Consider the following 17,833-nt stretch of genomic DNA (forward strand, 5'->3'; position numbering starts at 1 on the left):
ACGCCCCAATGATTCGGAGTCCACCTATCTTGATGATAAAGGTGTGGAGAGTGGAGTAGAAGAAGTCAAAATTTTGGGTAGTAATGAAACTACCACTTTGGATTTCAAGGAATTCAATTATGATGATTGCTCCTTGTTTGAATGCATTTCTTTGATGCAATCCATTGCAAACTCTCTACGCGCTTATAGCCAAAGCAAAGCCTTTACCGCGCATATCGTAGATGCTATGATGAAATCTCTTCAAGAGAAGCTCTAACTATAAGTCTCTATACCTAGAAAACTTCATGATGAGTGGGAACCTACTATCAAAATCAAAATCAAAAACTATGAGTGTAATGCTTTGTGTGATTTGGGTGCTAGTGTTTCCACGATTCCAAAGTCCTTATGTGATATTCTTGGTTTTCATGAGATTGAAGAGTGTTCTCTTAATTTGCATCTTGCGGATTCTACTGTCAAGAAACCCATGGGAAGGATCGATGATGTTCTTATTGTTGCAAATAAGAACTATGTACCCGTGGATTTCATTGTACTTGACATAGATTGCAATCCTTCATGTCCCATTATTCTTGGTAGACCTTTCCTAAGGACTATTGGTGCTATCATCGATATGAAGGAAGGGAATATTAGATTTAAATTTCCTTTAAAGAAGGGAATGGAGCACTTTCCTAGAAAGAAAATAAGATTGCCTTATGAATCTATGATGAGGGCTACCTATGGTTCGAGCACCAAAGATGACTATACGTGATTCCATCACTTTTTGCCTAGCTAAGGGCGTTAAACAAAAGCGCTTGTTGGGAGGCAACCCAACGAATTTATCATTTTTCTTTCTGTTTTGTGTTTTCCGCACTTTCATAATTCTGTTATGATTGTGTTTTTTGTGTTTCTCTTTGCGTTTGTGCCAAGCAAAACCGTTATGATTAGTCTTGGGGATGATCGTTTGGTCATGCTGGAAAAGACAGAAACTTTCTGCTCAAGAAAAGAATTTTCATGTTTTTTCTATAAGAGATTTTGAGTTGATTCTTTTTGCTGCTGATTGTTACAGCAATTCTTAAGACTGTAGTAATGTTTCAGAATTGTTGAAGTACCAGAGGTATACGAAATATACAGATTGCTACAGACTGGTCTGTTGTTAACAGATTCTATTTTTCTTGTGTTGGTTGCTTATTTTGATGAAGCTATGGATAGTATCGGGGGGTATTAGCCATGGAAGATTGAAAGTACAATAACCCAACATCAGCACAAGTATAATTTAAGTTTGCTACAGTACCTAAGGAAGTGGTGGCTTGCTTTCTTGTACTAATGTTATCACGAGTTTCTGTTCAAGTTTCGTGTTGTGAAGTTTTCAAGTTTTGGGTGAAGTTCTTATGGACAAAGAGATAAAGAGTGGCAAGAGCTCAATCTTGGGGATGCCCAAGGCACCCCAAGATATTCAAGGATGCCGTAAAAGCCTAAGCTTGGGGATGCCCCGGGAAGGCATCCCCTCTCTCGTCTTCAATCCATCGGCAACGTTACTTGGGGCTATATTTTTATTCACCACATGTTATGTGTTTTTGCTTGGAGCGTCTTGTATCGTAGGAGTCTTTTATTTTAGTTGTGTCACAATCATCCTTGCTGCACACTTATAGAGAGATACATGCACACACCGTGATTTTTTCAAGCTTCACTTATATCTTTTGGTAGACAATTCAGCTCACATGTGCTTCACTTATATCTTTTGAGCTAAATACTTTTGCTCTGTGCGCTTCACTTATATATTTTAGAGCACAGCGGTGCGTGGCTTAGTACTTGATATATGCTTTTAAAGTAGTCTCAAAAATGGGTAGTTATCCAAAGGGATACGAAAACTTCCACCTTCATGTGCATTGAATAGTTAGAGAAGTTTGATTCATCTCAATTAGTTTTGAGTTGTGGTTATGGTAATATTGAAGTCATGCTAGTAAGGTGTTGTGGATCTAGAAATACTTGTGTTGAAGTTAGTGATTCCCGTATCATGCACATATGGTTAACCGCTATGTGATGAAATCTGAGCATGATTAGTCTATTGATTGTCATCCTTTGCGTGGCGGTCGGGATCGCACGATGGTTTATACCTACCAACCCTTCCCCTAGGAGTATGCGTTGAATGCTTTGTTTCGATTAGTAATAAAACTTTTGCGACAAGTATATGAGTTCTTCATGACTAATGTTGAGTCCATGGTTTAGATGCACTTTCACCTTCCACAATCACTATCTTCTTAGTGTCGTGCAACTTTCGCCGGTGCACAAATCCCACCATTAGCCTCCCTCAAAACAGCCACCATACCTACCTACTATGGCTTTTTCAAAGTCATTCCGAGATATATTGCCATGCAACTACCACCATGACATGTGCCACCACGTCTACATTGCCATTGCATGATCGTAAGATAGCTAGCATGATGTTTCGATTGATGTCTATGCCATGCTAGATCATTGCCACGGTACACTACCGAAGGCATTCCATATAGAGTCATAGTTTCTCTAAGTTTTGAGTTGAAAGTGTGACGATCATTATTAATGGAGCATTGTCCCATGTGAGGAAATAAAAGAGGCCAAAGAAGCCCACAAAAAAGAGGCCAAAGAGCCCACCAAATAAAAAAAATGAGAGAAAAAGAGAGAAGGGACAATGCTACCACCTTTTCCACACTTGTGCATATTAAGCACCATGATCTTCATGATTGAGAGTCTCTCGTTTTGTCACCACCATATAGCTAGTGGGAAATCTTCATTATATAACTTGGCTTGTATATTCCAATGATAGGCTTCCTGAAAATTGCCTTAGGTCTTCGTGAGCAAGCAAGTTGGATGCACACCCACTAGTTTTCTTTAAGAGCTTTCACATACTCGTAGCTCTAGTGCATCATTTGTATGGCAATCCCTACTCATTCACATTGATATCTATTGATGAGCATCTCCACAGCTCATTGATATGCCTAGTTAATGTGACTATCTTCTCCTTTTTTGTCTTGCAACCTCCATCACATTCCACACCATCTATAAGTGCTATAACCATGGCTCACGCTCATGTATTGTGTGAGAGTTGAAAAGGTTTGAGAAAGTAAAGGTGTGAAACAATTACTTGGCCAATACCGGGGTTGTGCATGATTTAAATTCGTTGTGCAATGATGATAGAGCAGAGGCAGACTATATGCTTTTGTAGGGATAACTTTCTTTTGGCCTTGTTATTTTGAAAGTTCATGATTACCTTGCTAGTTTGCTTGAATTATTATTGTTTCCACGTCAATAGCAAACTATTGTTTCGAATCTAATGGATCTGAACATTCACGTCACATAAGAGGAATTACAAAGGACATCTATGCTAGGTAGAATGAAAGCATCAAAAATTCATTCTTTATCACTTCCCTACTCGAGGACGAGCAGGAGTTAAGCTTGGGGATGCTTGATACGTCTCAAACGTATCTATAATTTTTGATGGTTTCACGTTGTTATCTTGTCTTCTTTGGATGTTTTGTGTACCTTTTTTAATCTTTTTTGGAACTAACTTATTAATTCAGTACCAAGTGCCAGTTCCTGTTTTTCTGTGTTTTTGACTCTTTTTAGATCTGATTTTGGAATGGAGTCCAAACGGAATAAAAACCCCGAAATGATTTTTTCCCGAACGGAAGAAGATCAGGGGGCCTTCGGGCCAAGCCAGGTGGGCTCCAGGGAGCCCACAAGCCCCCACTCCTCCAACAGGGGGAGGCGGCGGTGGCAGGGCTTGTGGCCTCCCTGGCCGCCTACTGACCTAGATCCTTGGCCTATATATTCCCAAATATTCCGCAAAAAATCAGGGGAGCCTCGAAAATACTTTTCCGCCGCCGCAAGCTTCCGTTTCCGCGAGATCTCATCTGGAGACCCTTCCCGGCACCCTGCCGGAGGGGACTTTGGAGTTGGAGGGCTTCTTCATCATCATCATCGCCCCTCCAATGACTCGTGAGTATTTCACTTCAGACCTACGGGTCCGTAGTTAGTAGCTAGATGGCTTCTTCTCTCTCTTGGATCTTCAATACAAAGTTCTCCATGATCTTCATGGAGATCTATCCGATGTAATCTTCTTTGGCGATGTGTTTGTCGAGATCCGATGAATTGTGGATTTGTGATCAGATTATCTATGATATATATTTGAGTCTTTGCTGATTTCTTATATGCATGATTTGATATCCTTGTAAGTCTCTCCGAGTCTTGGGTTTTGTTTGGCCAACTAGATCTATGATTCTTGCAATGGGAGAAGTGCTTGGTTTTGGGTTCTACCATGTGGTGACCTTTCCCAGTGATAGTAGGGGCAGCAAGGCACACATCAAGTAGTTGCCATCAAGGGTAAAAAGATGGGGGTTTTATCATTGGTTTGAGATTATCCCTCTACATCATGTCATCTTGCTTAAGGCGTTACTCTGTTCTTTTGGACTTAATACACTAGATGCATGCTGGATAGCGGTCGACGTGTGGAGTAATAGTAGTAGATGCAGACAGTATCGGTCTACTTGTTTTGGACGTGATGCCTATAGAAATAATCATTGCATAGATATCGTCACGACTTTGCGCGGTTCTATCAATTGCTCGACAGTAATTTGTTCACCCACCGTCTACTTGCTTTCATGAGAGAAGCCACTAGTAAACACTACGCCCCTCGGGTCTATTCACATCCATCGTTTACACCTCCGCTTTTACTGTGCTTTGTTAATTTGTTGCTCTTAGTTCTCACCTGGCAAACAATCTATAAGGGATTGACAACCCCTTCATAGCGTTGGGAGCAAGCTTTTGTGTTTGTGCAGGATCTTGAGATACTCCTCCACTTGATTGATACCTTGGTTCTCAAACTAAGGGAAATACTTACCACCGCTACACTACATCACCCTTTCTGCTTCGTGGGAACACCAACGCAAGGCTCCAAGGCCGCGGGGGAAATCCTTTGCATACTTGCCTAGGAAATTCCTTAAGGCATAGCCGCAGCAGAAGGATCAAGCCAAGTATTCTCCCGTCGACGTGCCTATTTCTGGCGCTATTGGAAGGTCTTTTGTTGCAGTAGCAATTCCCCTAACAAGGCTGGTACTAAGAGAGCAGTGAAGAGGGTAGTCTGTGTTGTTGGAAGACAAACCTCCATGTTTGAGGACCTTGAAGAAGAAGCTGTTGAAGAAGGTGAGATTCCAGCTCCTCCTAAGAATAAGCTCCTGGCTAATGCTATGAAGTCTGCTCCAAAGCCTCCGAAGGACAAGAAGTTTGTAGCTCACCAGAAGACAACAAAGGACATTCCTGCAGCTGCTAAGAAGAAATCCCTGCTTCCAGTGCCCCTGTTGCAGAGGAAGAGGATGATGAGGATGCAACCATTCTTAGGAAGCTCAGACCACATCTGTCAAGTCATAATGGTGCTCATCCTATAACTGAAGACATGAAGAAGAGAAATGATGCAGGTCTAAGGAAGTGGAGAGCTATTGACCCATATGCTGTCAGAAGAAGAACTGCTATTGATCCAAGATTTCACACCAAGAACAACAAGATTTCTATGAGACTGTCTTGTATAACAACAATCCAGCTGTCAGTGATATGAGGTATGTTGACAGGGCATATATCAAGGAGAATGAGAATTTCTTTCCCCATGTCCAAGAAAATTTTAGGCTAGTGGACATTGAGAAGTTTGTTGGAAAAGAGATGACCCCGTGGAATGATGAGCTGATCATGCAATTTTATGCAACTGTTCATTTCTATGGAGATGGTTCTTTGGTCTAGATGGCTGATGGTCACAAGTACGAAGCTACAATTGATGAGTGGGCCACTATCATTGGTGCCCCTAAGCAAAAAGATAGTGGTGTTGATGTGTATTCTGAAGAAAAGAAGAGTCACAACTCCATGGCCAATATGTACAAGCCAATTCCTCATGATTATCTCGCTAGTCACAAGATGGGATCAGTTTATTTCTTGCAAGGAGGAATACCCACAACAAACACTATTCTGAGATACACCTTGATGCCTAAATCAGGTGATGAGTGTTGGGGAACGTTGCATGCGAAACAAAAAATTTCCTACGCACATGAAGACCTATCATGGTGATGTTCATCTACGAGAGGGGGATCGGATCCACATACCCTTGTAGATCGTTAAGTGGGAAGCAATAAGAAACACGGTTGATGTAGTGGTACAGCTTCGTGATTCAAATCACCTTAGTCCCATGATCCGTTCCGATCTAGTGCCGAACGGACGGCACCTCCGCGTTCAACACACGTACAGCTTGATGACGATCTCTGCCTTCTTGATCCAGCAAGAGAGACGGGGAAGTAGATGAGTTCTCTGGTAGTGTGATGGTGCATCAGTGATGGTGATGATCTATTCATGCAGGGCTCCACCCGAGCTCCACAGAAAACCGATCTAGAAGAAGAACTACGAAGTAGAGGTTTGAGTTGCATGTGGAAAAGTTGTGTCTAAAAACCCCTAAAACCTCTAGTATATATAGGAGGAGGGGAGGGGATAGCCTTGGTGCTCAAGGGAGCCCCAAGGGCGCCGGCCGAGAGAGGAGGAGGAGGACTCCTACTCCAATTCGGTTTGCAGGAGGAGGAGTCCCCTCCTTCCTTCCCACCTCCCTCTTTTTTTCTCTCTTTGGTTTTTTCTCCTTAGACGACATAGCCCACTTGGGTTGGCCTCACCAGCCCACTAAGGGCTGGTGCACCACCCTTGGGCTATTAGGCTCTCTCCTGGGTGGGTGGGCCCCTCCCGGTGAAAACCCGGAACCTATTCGTCACTCCCGGTACACTGCCGGTAATGCCCGAAATCTTTCCGGAGACCAAATGAAACCATCCTATAGATCAATCTTCGTTTTTGAACCATTCCGGAAACCCTCTTGACGTCTGTGATCTCATCCGGGACTCCGAACAACCTTCGGTCACCAACACCTATAACTCAACTATACCAAAACGTCCCCGAACCTTAAGTGTGCAGACCCTGCGGGTTCGAGAACTATGCAGACATGACCTGAGACACTCCCCGGTCAATATCCAATTGCTGGACCTGGATTTCCATATTGGATCCTACATATTCTATGAAGATCTTATCGGTTGAACCTCTGTGCCAAGGATTCATATAATCCCGTATAACATTGCGTTTGTCCTTCGGTATGTTACCTTCCCGAGATTTGATCGTCGGTATCCCTATACCTATTTCAATCTCGTTACCGACAAGTCTCTTTACTCGTTCCGTAATACAAGATCCCGTGAATAACACTTGAGTCACATTGCTCGCAAGGCTTATTTGTGATGTTGTATTACCGATTGGGCCCCGAGGTACCTCTCCGTCACACGGAGTAACAAATCCCGGTCTTGATCCATTGTAACTCAACAGACATCTTCGGAGATAACTGTAGAGCACCTTTATAGTCACCCAATAACGTTGTGACGTTTGATACACACAAGGTATTCCTCTGATGTTAGTGAGTTACATGATCTCATGGTCATAGGAATGAATACTTGACACGCAGAAAACAATAGCAACAAAATGACACGATCACATGCTACGTTCATAGTTTGGGTCTTGTCCATCACATCATTCTCCTAATGATGTGATCCAGTTATCAAGTGACAACACTTGCATATGGTCAGAAACCCTTAACCATCCTTGATCAACTGGCCAGTCAACTAGAGGCTTACTAGGGACATTGTTTTGTCTATATATCCACACATGTATCTATGCTTTCATTCAATACAATTATATCATGGATAATAAACGGTTATCTTGAAACAGGAAATATAATAATAACTATTTTATCATTGCCTCTAGGGCATATTTCCAACAGTCTCCCACTTGCACTAGAGTCAATAATCTAGTCTCGCATCGCTATATGATTTACATTGGAATGAATCTAACACCCATATCGTTCTGGTGTTGATCAGGCTTCGCTCATGGAAGACGTTTAGTCAGCGGATCTGCAACATTCACATCCGTGTGCACTTTGCAAATACTTACGTCCTCTCCTTCGACGTAGTCGTGGATGAGTTGATGCGTCATTTGATGTGTCTGGTCTTCTTGTGAAACCTTGGTTCCTTTGCTAAAGCAATGGCACCAGTGTTGTCATAGAACAGAGTTATTGGATTACGTGCGCTCGGCACAACTCCCAGATCCGTCATGAACTGCTTCATCCAGACACCCTCCTTAGCTGTCTCCAAGGCAGCCATGTACTCCGCTTCACATGTAGAATCTTCTATGATGCTTTGCTTGGAACTGCACCTGCTTACCGCACCCCAAGTAAGAATAAATACGTATCCGGTTTGAGACTTAGAGTCATCCGGATCAGCGTCAAATCTTGCATCGACGTAACCCTTTACGACGAGCTCTTCGTCACCTCCATAAACGAGAAACATTTCCTTAGTCCTTTTCAGGTACTTCAGAATATTATTGACCGCCGTCCAGTAATCCACTCCTGGATTACTTTGAAACCTGTCTGCCATACTTATGACCAGGCTGACGTCCGGTCTTGTACAAAACATTGCGTACATGATAGACCCTATGGCTGAAGCATAGGGGACGGTACTCATCTTTTCTCTATCTTCCGCCGTTACTGGACATTGAGTCTTACTCAACTTTATACCTTGTAACACTGGCAAGAACCCCTCTTGGATTGTTCCATTTTGAACTTCTTCAAAACTTTATCAAGGTATGTGCTTTGTGAAAGTCCTATTAGGTGCCTCGATCTATCCCTATAGATCTTAATGGCTAATATGTAAGCAGCTTCTCCTAGGTCTTTCATTGAAAAACATTTGTTCAAGTAATCTTTTACGCTCTCTAAAAACTCCACATTATTTCCAATCAGAAATATGTCATCCACATATAATATTAGAAACGCTACACAGCTCCCACTCACTTTCTTGTAAATACAAGATTCTCCAACAACTTGTATAAACCCAAATGCTTTGATCACCTCATCAAAGCGCTTATTCCACCTCCGAGATGCTTGCACCGGTCCATAAATGGATCATTGGAGCTTGCATACTTTGTCAGCATTCCTCGGATCGACAAAACCTTCGGGTTGCATCATATACAACTCTTCCTTAATAAAACCATTAAGAAACGCCGTTTTGACATCCATCTGCCAGATTTCATAATCGAAAAATGCAGCTATTGCTAACATGATTCGGACGGACTTAAGCATCGCTATCAGTGAGAAAGTCTGATCGTAGTCAACTCCTTGAACTTGTAAAAAAACCTTTGGCACAAGTCGAGCTTTATAAACGGTCACATTACCGTCTGCGTCCGTCTTCTTCTTAAAGATCCATTTGTTCTGAATAGCCTTGCGCCCTTCAGGTAATACTTCCAAAGTTCACACTTCTTTTTCATAAATAGATCCTATCTCGGACTTCATGGCCTCTAACCATTTGTTGGAATCCGGGCCCATCATTGCTTCTTCATAATTCGCGGGTCCATTGTTGTCTAGCAACATTATAGATAAGACAGGATTCCCGTACCACTCACGAGCAGTACGTGATCTTGTCGACCTGCGAGGTCCGATAGTAACTTGATCCAAAGCTTCATGATCATCATCATTAGCTTACTCCTCAACCGGTGTTGCCTCGACAGTGGTTTCCCTCTGCCCTGCACCACCATCTAGAGGGAGCAGGGGTTCTACAACCTCATCAACGTCTATCTTCCTCTCACTCAATTCTTTCAAGAGAAACTCCTTCTCAAGAAAAGCTCCATTCTTAGCAACAAACACTTTGCCCTCGTATCTGAGATAGAAGGTGTACCCAACTGTCTCTTTTGGGTAACCTATGAAGATGCACTATTCTGCTTTGGGTTCCAGCTTTTCAGGCTGAAGCTTTTTGACATAAGCATTGCATCCCCAAACTTTAAGAAACGACAACTTTGGCATGTTGCCATGCCATAGCTCATATGGTGTCGTCTCAACGGATTTTGATGGTGCCCTATTTAAAAGTGAATGCAGCTGTCTCTAATGCATAACCCCAAAATGATAATGGCAAATTGGTAAGAGACATCATAGATCGCATGGTATCTAACAAAGTACGATTACGACGTTGGGACACACCATTACGATGTGGTGTTCCAGGCGGTGTCAACTGTGAAACGATTCCACATTGTCTTAAGTGAGCACTGATACGTCTCCATCGTATCAACTTTTCCAAACTCTTTTTCCCTTGTTTTGGACTCTAATTTGCATGATTTGAATGGAACTAACCCGGACTAGAGATGTTTTTAGCAGAATTGTCATGGTGTTGTTTTTGCGCAGAAATAGAAGTTCTCGGAATGACCTGGAAATTTACGAAGATTTTTTTGTGGAATATGTAAAAAATAATGGCGCAAGAATCAACCAGAGAGGTGGAGTGAGGAGCCCACAAGCTCAGGAGGCGCGGGCCCCCCTGGACGCGCCTAGCAGGCTTGTGGGGCACTCGGGGCTTCGCTGCCTCCAACTCCAGCTCTATTTAGTCCCTTTCGCCCAGAAAAAATCAGGGAGAAGGGTTCATCCCGTTTTACGATATGGAGGCGCCGCCACCACTTGTTCTTCCTCTGAGGGCAGATCTGGAGTCCGTTCTGGGCTCCGGAGAGGGGAGATCGTCACCGTCGTCATCACCAACCTTCCTTCATCGCCAATTCCACGATGCTCTTCACCATTCGTGAGTAATCTCATCGTAGGCTTGTTGCACGGTGATGGGTTGGATGAGATCTATCATTTAATCGAATTAGTTTTGATGGGGATTGATCCCTAGTATCCACTATGTTCTGAGATTGATGTTGCTACTACTTTGCCATGCTTAATGCTTGTCACTAGGGCCCGAGTGCCATGATTTCAGATCTGAACCTATTATGTTCTCGTCAATATATGTGTGTTCTTGATCATATCTTGCAAGTTGTAGTCACCTAGTATGTGTTATGACCCGGCAACCCCGGAGTGACAATAGCCGGAACCACTCCCGGAGATGACCATAGTACGAGGAGTTCATGTATTTACTAGGTGCTAATGCTTTGTTCCGGTTCTCTATTAAAAGGAGAACCTTGATATCCCATAGTTTCCATTAGGACCCCGCTGCCACGGGAGAGATAGACAATAGATGTCATGCAAGTTCTTTTCATAAGCACGTATGACTATATACAGAATGCATGCCTACATTACATTGACGAACTGGAGCTAGTTACATATCTCCCCATGTTATAACTGTTGCATGATAAATGTCATCTCGCATAATTATCCATCACCGATCCAACGCCTATGAGTTTTTCCTACTGGTCCTTGCTACGTTACTTTGCCGCTACTGATGTCACTGCTGCTACTGTTACCGCTACTGTTGTCGCTTCTGCTATTGTTACTGTTGCTACTGTTGCTATCACACTACCTTGCTACTGATACTTTGCTGCAGATACTAAGTCTTTCACGTGTGGTTGAATTGACAACTCAACTGCTAATACTCGAGAATATTCTTTGGCTTCCCATTGTGTCGAATCAAGAAATTTGGGTTGAATACTCTACCCTCGAAAACTGTCGCGATCCCCTATACTTGTGGGTTATCAAGAATATTTTCTGGCGCCGTTGCTGGGGAAGCCTAGCTCTATTCTCTGAGTCACTTGGGATTTACGTCTGTTGATCACTATGAGGAATCCGAGAGATACAAAAACTGAAGTCTTGCCCTCAACTACGAGGACACGTAAGGAACTGCCATCTAGCTTTGCACTTGATTCCCCTTCAGCTATGAGTAAGTTTGCGACACCACCTCCTCCTAGAAATTCTGATATGTCGCCTGTGCTTGATGATGCTACTTCTGCTATCCATGATGCTTGTGATGATGCTTTTATTGATACTGCTTTGCCACTAGGTGCATTCCTTGATGCACAAATTGCTAGAGTTGCTGCTGAATGTGATGATACTTCTGAAACTGCTGAGATTATTGAAGTAGAACCTGCTATTTCACCTGTTAGAACTAGCTCTACTATATATGAATTGCCTGATATCCTGAGGGTTATGTTATGGAGGGAGAGATAGCTGAGGACTTTCTTGCTTGTAAGGATAGCTATGATCTTGAGAAATTACTACGCAAGTGGAAAGAAAAATTTGTGAACGCTTGGATGACATGTGACCCTAAGTTTGCTACTTCGCCTATCTTTGTGACCGATAAGGATTATGAATTCTCTGTCGACCCTGAGTTAATCAATTTGGTTGAATCTGATCCTTTTCATGGTTATGAGTTTGAAACGGTTGTAGCACATCTTACTAAGCTGCGTGATATAGCCACCCTATTCACGAGTGAGGAAAAGATTCGCCACTACTATATCCTTAAGTTGTTTCCTTTCTCGCTAAAGGATGATGCTAAGACTTGGTTCACTTCTCTTGCTCCTGGTTGTGTGCGTAGTCCCCAGGATATGATCTACTACTTCTCGGAGAAATATTTTTCTGCCCATAAGAAACAAGCTGCCTTGCAGGAAATATATAACTCTGTGCATGTTGAAGAAGAGAGTCTCCCACAAGCTTGGGGAGGCTTGTCCAGCTACTGAATGCTTTGCCTGATCACCCTCTTGAGAAGAATGAAATACTTGATATCTTCTATAATGGACTAACCGATGCTTCTAGGGACCACCTAGATAGTTGTGTTGGTTGTGTTTTCAGGGAACGAACTGTGGAACAAGCTGAGATTCTATTGAATAATATCTTGTGCAATGAGAATGCTTGGACTATTCCCGAACCACCTCCTAAGCCAACTCCGAAGAAAAAAGGTATCCTATTCCTCAATCCGGAAGATATGCAAGAAGCTAAGAAATATATGCAAGAGAAAGGCATTAAATCTGAAGATGTCAAGAATCTACCACCTATCGAAGAGATCCATGGTCTTGATAACCCGACACAGGTAGTAGAGGTAAATTTTCTTTGTAGATTCAATGAGACTGATATTCCTTTTGATAAACCTGCTAGCTTATGCTTAGATGAATTTGATAACTTTGTTGCCAAACAACAAAGTTTCAATGATTATGTTAGCAGACAATTGGAACAGAATGCTCGTATGCTTAGTCATTTAAGTGCTTGTTGTTGGAATTATGCCCTAGAGGCAATGATAAGTAAGTTATTATTATAATTCATGTATCAAGATAATCGTTTATTATCCATGCTATAATTGTATTGAATGAAGACTTAGATACATGTGTGGATACATAGACAAAACACTGTCCCTAGCAAGCCTCTTGTTAGCTAGCCAGTTGATCAAGGATAGTCAGGGTCTTTTGACTATGTACAAGGTGTTGTTGCTTGATAACTGGATCACATCATTGGTAGGATCATGTGATGGACTAGGCCCAAACTAATAGACGTAGCATGTTGATCGTGTCATTTTGTTGCTACTATTTTATGTGTGTCAAGTATTTATTCCTATGACCATGAGATCATATAACTCACTAACACCGGAGGAATGCTTTTTGTGTATCAAACGTCGCAACGTAACTGGGTGACTATAAAGATGCTCTACAGGTATCTCCAAAGGTGTCCATTGAGTTAGTATGGATCAAGTCCGGGATTTGTCACTCCGTGTGACGGAGAGGTATCTCGGGGCCCACTCGGTAATACAACATCACACACAAGCCTTGCAAGCAATGTGACTTAGTGTAAGTCACGGGATCTTGTATTACGGAACGAGTAAAGAGACTAGCCGGTAAACAATATTGAAATAGGTATGCGGATACTGACGATCGGATCTCGAGCAAGTAACATACCGAAGGACAAAGGGAATGACATACGGGATTATATGAATCCTTGGCACTGAGGTTCAAACGATAAGATCTTCGTAGAATATGTAGGAGCCAATATGGGCATCCAGGTCCTGCTATTGGATATTGACCGAGGAGTCCCTCGGGTCATGTCTACATAGTTCTCGAACCCGCAGGGTCTGCACACTTAAGGTTCGGCGTGGTTTTATGCGTATTTGAGTTATATGGTTGGTTACCGAATGTTGTTCGGAGTCCCGGATGAGATCACGGACGTCACGAGGGTTTCCGGAATGGTCCGAAGACGAAGATTGATATATAGGTTGACCTCATTTGATTACCGGAAAGTTTTCGGAATTACTCGGAATGTACCGGGGCTGACGAATGGGTTCCGGATGTTCACCGGGGGGGCAGCCCACCCCGGGGAAGCCCATAGGCCTTAGGGGTGCCGCACTAGCCCTTAGTGGGCTGGTGGGCAAGCCCAAGAAGGCCCCTGCGTAGGATAAAAGAAAATCAAAGAGAAAAGAAAAAAAAAAGGGAAGTGGGAAGGAAGGTAAGGACTCCACCTTCCAATCCTAGTTGGACTAGGATTGGAGGAGGATTCCTCCTCCCCCCTTCAGCCGACCCCCTTGGGGATCCTTGAGCCTCAAGGCAAGGCCCCTCCCCTCCCACCTATATATATGGAGGTATTAGGGCAGATTTGAGATAACTTTGCCACAGCAACCCGACCACATACCTCCACGATTTTTCCTCTAGATCGCGTTTCTGCGGAGCACGGGCGGAGCCCTGCTGATATTAGATCACCACCAACCTCCGGAGCACCGTCACGCTGCCGGAGAACTCATCTACCTCTCCGTCTCTCTTGCTGGATCAAGAAGGCTGAGATCGTCGTCGAGTTGTACGTGTGCTGAACGCGGAGGTGCCGTCCGTTCGGCACTAGATCGGAGCGGATCGTGGGACGGATCGCGGGATGGTTCGTGGGATGGTTCGCGAGGCGGATCGAGGGACGTGAGGACGTTCCACTACATCAACCGCATTTACTAACGCTTCTGTTGTGCGATCTACAAGGGTACGTAGATCTGAAATTCCCCTCGTAGATGGACATCACCATGATAGGTCTTCGTGCGCGTAGGAAAAAATTTGTTTCCCATGCGACGTTCCCCATCAGTGGCATCATGAGCTAGGTTCATGCGTAGATGTCTTCTCGAGTAGAACACAAAAGTTTTTGGGGCGGTGATGTGCGATTTGCTGCCCTCCTTTGTCTTTTCTTGATTTCGCAGTATTGTTGGATAGAAGCGGCTCGGACCGACATTACTCGTACTCTTACGAGAGACTGGTTTCATCGCTACGAGCAACTCCGTTGCTCAAAGATGACTAGCGAGTGTCGGTTTCTCCAACTTTAGTTGAATCGGATTTGACCGAGGAGGTCCTTGGATGAGGTTAAATAGCAATTCATATATCTCCGTTGTGGTGTTTGCATAAGTAAGATGCGATCCTACTAGATACGCTTGGTCACCACGTAAAACATGCAACAACAATTACAGGACGTCTAACTTGTTTTTGTAGGGTATGCTTGTGATGTGATATGGCCGACGATGTGATGTGATATATTGGATGTATGAGATGGTCATGTTGTAATAGTTAATATCGACTTGCACGTCGATGGTACGGCAACTGGCAAGAGCCATATGGTTGTCTTTAAACTAATGTTTGTGCTTGCAAATGCGTTTACTATATTGCTAGGATGTATCTTTAGTAGTAATAGCATGAGTAGCACGAAAACCCCGATGGTGACACATTGATGGAGATCATGGTGTGGCGCCGGTGACAAGAAGATCGTGCCAGTGCTTTGGTGATGGAGATCAAGAAGCACGTGATGAGGGTCATATCATGTCACTTATGAATTGCATGTGATGTTAATCCATTTATGCACCTTATTTTTCTTAGAACGACGGTAGCATTATGAGGTGATCTCTCACTAAAATTTCGAGACGAAATTGTGTTCTCCCCGACTGTGCACCGTTGCTACAGTTCATCGTTTCGAGATAGCACGTGATGATCGGGTGTGATAGACTCAACGTTCACATACAACGGGTGCAAAACAGTTGCACACGCGGAACACTCGGGTTAAGCTTGACGAGCCTAGCATGTGCAGACATGGCCTCGGAACACACGAGACCGAAGATCGATCATGAATCATATAGTTGATATGATTAGCATAGGGATGCTTACCACTAAAACTATCCTCAACTCACGTGATGATCGGACTTGAGCTAGTGGAATTGGATCATGAACCACTCAAATGACTAGAGAGATGTACTTTTTGAGTGGGAGTTTAGCAAGAAATTTGATTAAGTTGAACTCTAATTATCTTGAACATAGTCTAAGTCCACTTTGAATATATTTGTGTTGTAGATCATGGCTGACGCGAAAGTCACCCTGAATTTTAATACGTTCCTAGAGAAAGCTAAGTTGAAAGATGATGGAAGCAACTTTGTAGACTGGGTTCGTAATCTTAAGTTGCTCCTGCAAGCTGGAAAGAAAGATTATGTCCTTAATGCTGCGCTAGGAGATGAACCACCCGCTACGGCTGACTAAGATGTTAAGAATGCTTGGTTAACACGTAAGAAGGACTACTCAGTAGTTCAATGTGCAGTCTTGTATGGCTTAGAGCCGGGACTTCAACGTCGCTTTGAGCGTCATGGATCATATGAGATATTCCAGGAGTTGAAGTTTATCTTTCAGAAGAACGCCCGGATCGAGAGGTATGAGATCTCCGATAAATTCTATGCTTGCAAGATGGAGGAGAATTCGTGTGTCAATGAACATGTGCTCAAAATGTCTGGGTCCTCAAACCGTCTAGCTGAGCTGGGGATTGAACTCCCGCAAGAGGCTATCACTGACAGAATTCTTCAATCACTGCCGCCAAGCTATAAGGGCTTTGTGTTGAACTACAACATGCAAGGGATGAACAAGTCACCGGCGAGTTGTTCGCGATGCTGAAAGTCGCAGAGTCAGAACTCCGTAAAGAGCATCATGTGTTGATGGTGAATAAGACCACTAGTTTCAAGAAAAACGGCAAAGGAAAGAGGGGTAGTTCGAAGAAGAGCGGCAAGCCTGTTGCCAATCTGACGAAGAAACCCAAAGCTGGACCAGAGCCTGAAACAAAGTGCTATTATTGCAAGGGTATGGGTCACTGTAAGCGCAACTGCCCCAAGTATCCGGCTAATAAGAAGGCGGCCAAAGAAAAATCAGTTATATTTGATATACATGTTATTGATGTGTACTTAACCAGCTCTTGTAGTAGTGCTTGGGTATTCGATACCGGTTCCTTTGCTCATATTTGCAACTAGAAACAGGAACTGCAGAATAAGTGAAGGCTGGCGAAGGATGAAGTGACGATGCGTGTGGGAAATGGTTCCAAGGTTGATGCAATCGCCGTCGGCACAGTTTCACTTCAGTTACCATCAGGATTAGTTATGAACTTAAATAATTGTTATTTAGTGCCTGCGTTAAGCATGAACATTATATCTAGATCTTGTTTATTGCGAGACGGTTACTCGTTTAAGTCAGAGAATAATGGTTGTTCTATTTCTATGAGTAATATATTTTATGGTCATGCACCCAATGTGAGAGGATTGTTCATATTGAATCTTGATAGTAATAATACACATATACATAACATTGAGACCAAAAGAGTTAGAGTTAACAATGATAGCGCCATGTTTTTATGGCACTGCCTCTTAGGTCATATTGGTGTAAAGCGCATGAAGAAACTCCATTCCGATGGATTTTTGGAGTCACTTGACTTTGATTCACTTGACATGTGCGAACCATGCCTCATGGGCAAGATGACTAAAACTCCGTTCTCCGGAACAATGGAGCGTGCAAGTGACTTGTTGGAAATCATACATACCGATGTGTGTGATCCGATGAGTGTGGAGGCACGCAGCAGATATCATTATTTTCTCACCTTCAGTGACGATTTGAGTAGGTATGGTTATGTCTACTTAATGAAGCACAAGTCTGAAAAATTTGAAAAGTTCAAGCAATTTCAGAGTGAAGTTGAAAATCATCGTAACAAGAAGATCAAGTTCCTACGGTCTGATCGTGGGGGTGAATATCTGAGTTTCGAGTTCGG

This window comes from Hordeum vulgare, chromosome 5H (assembly GCF_904849725.1).
Source record: "Hordeum vulgare subsp. vulgare chromosome 5H, MorexV3_pseudomolecules_assembly, whole genome shotgun sequence".
Taxonomy (NCBI): domain Eukaryota; kingdom Viridiplantae; phylum Streptophyta; class Magnoliopsida; order Poales; family Poaceae; genus Hordeum; species Hordeum vulgare.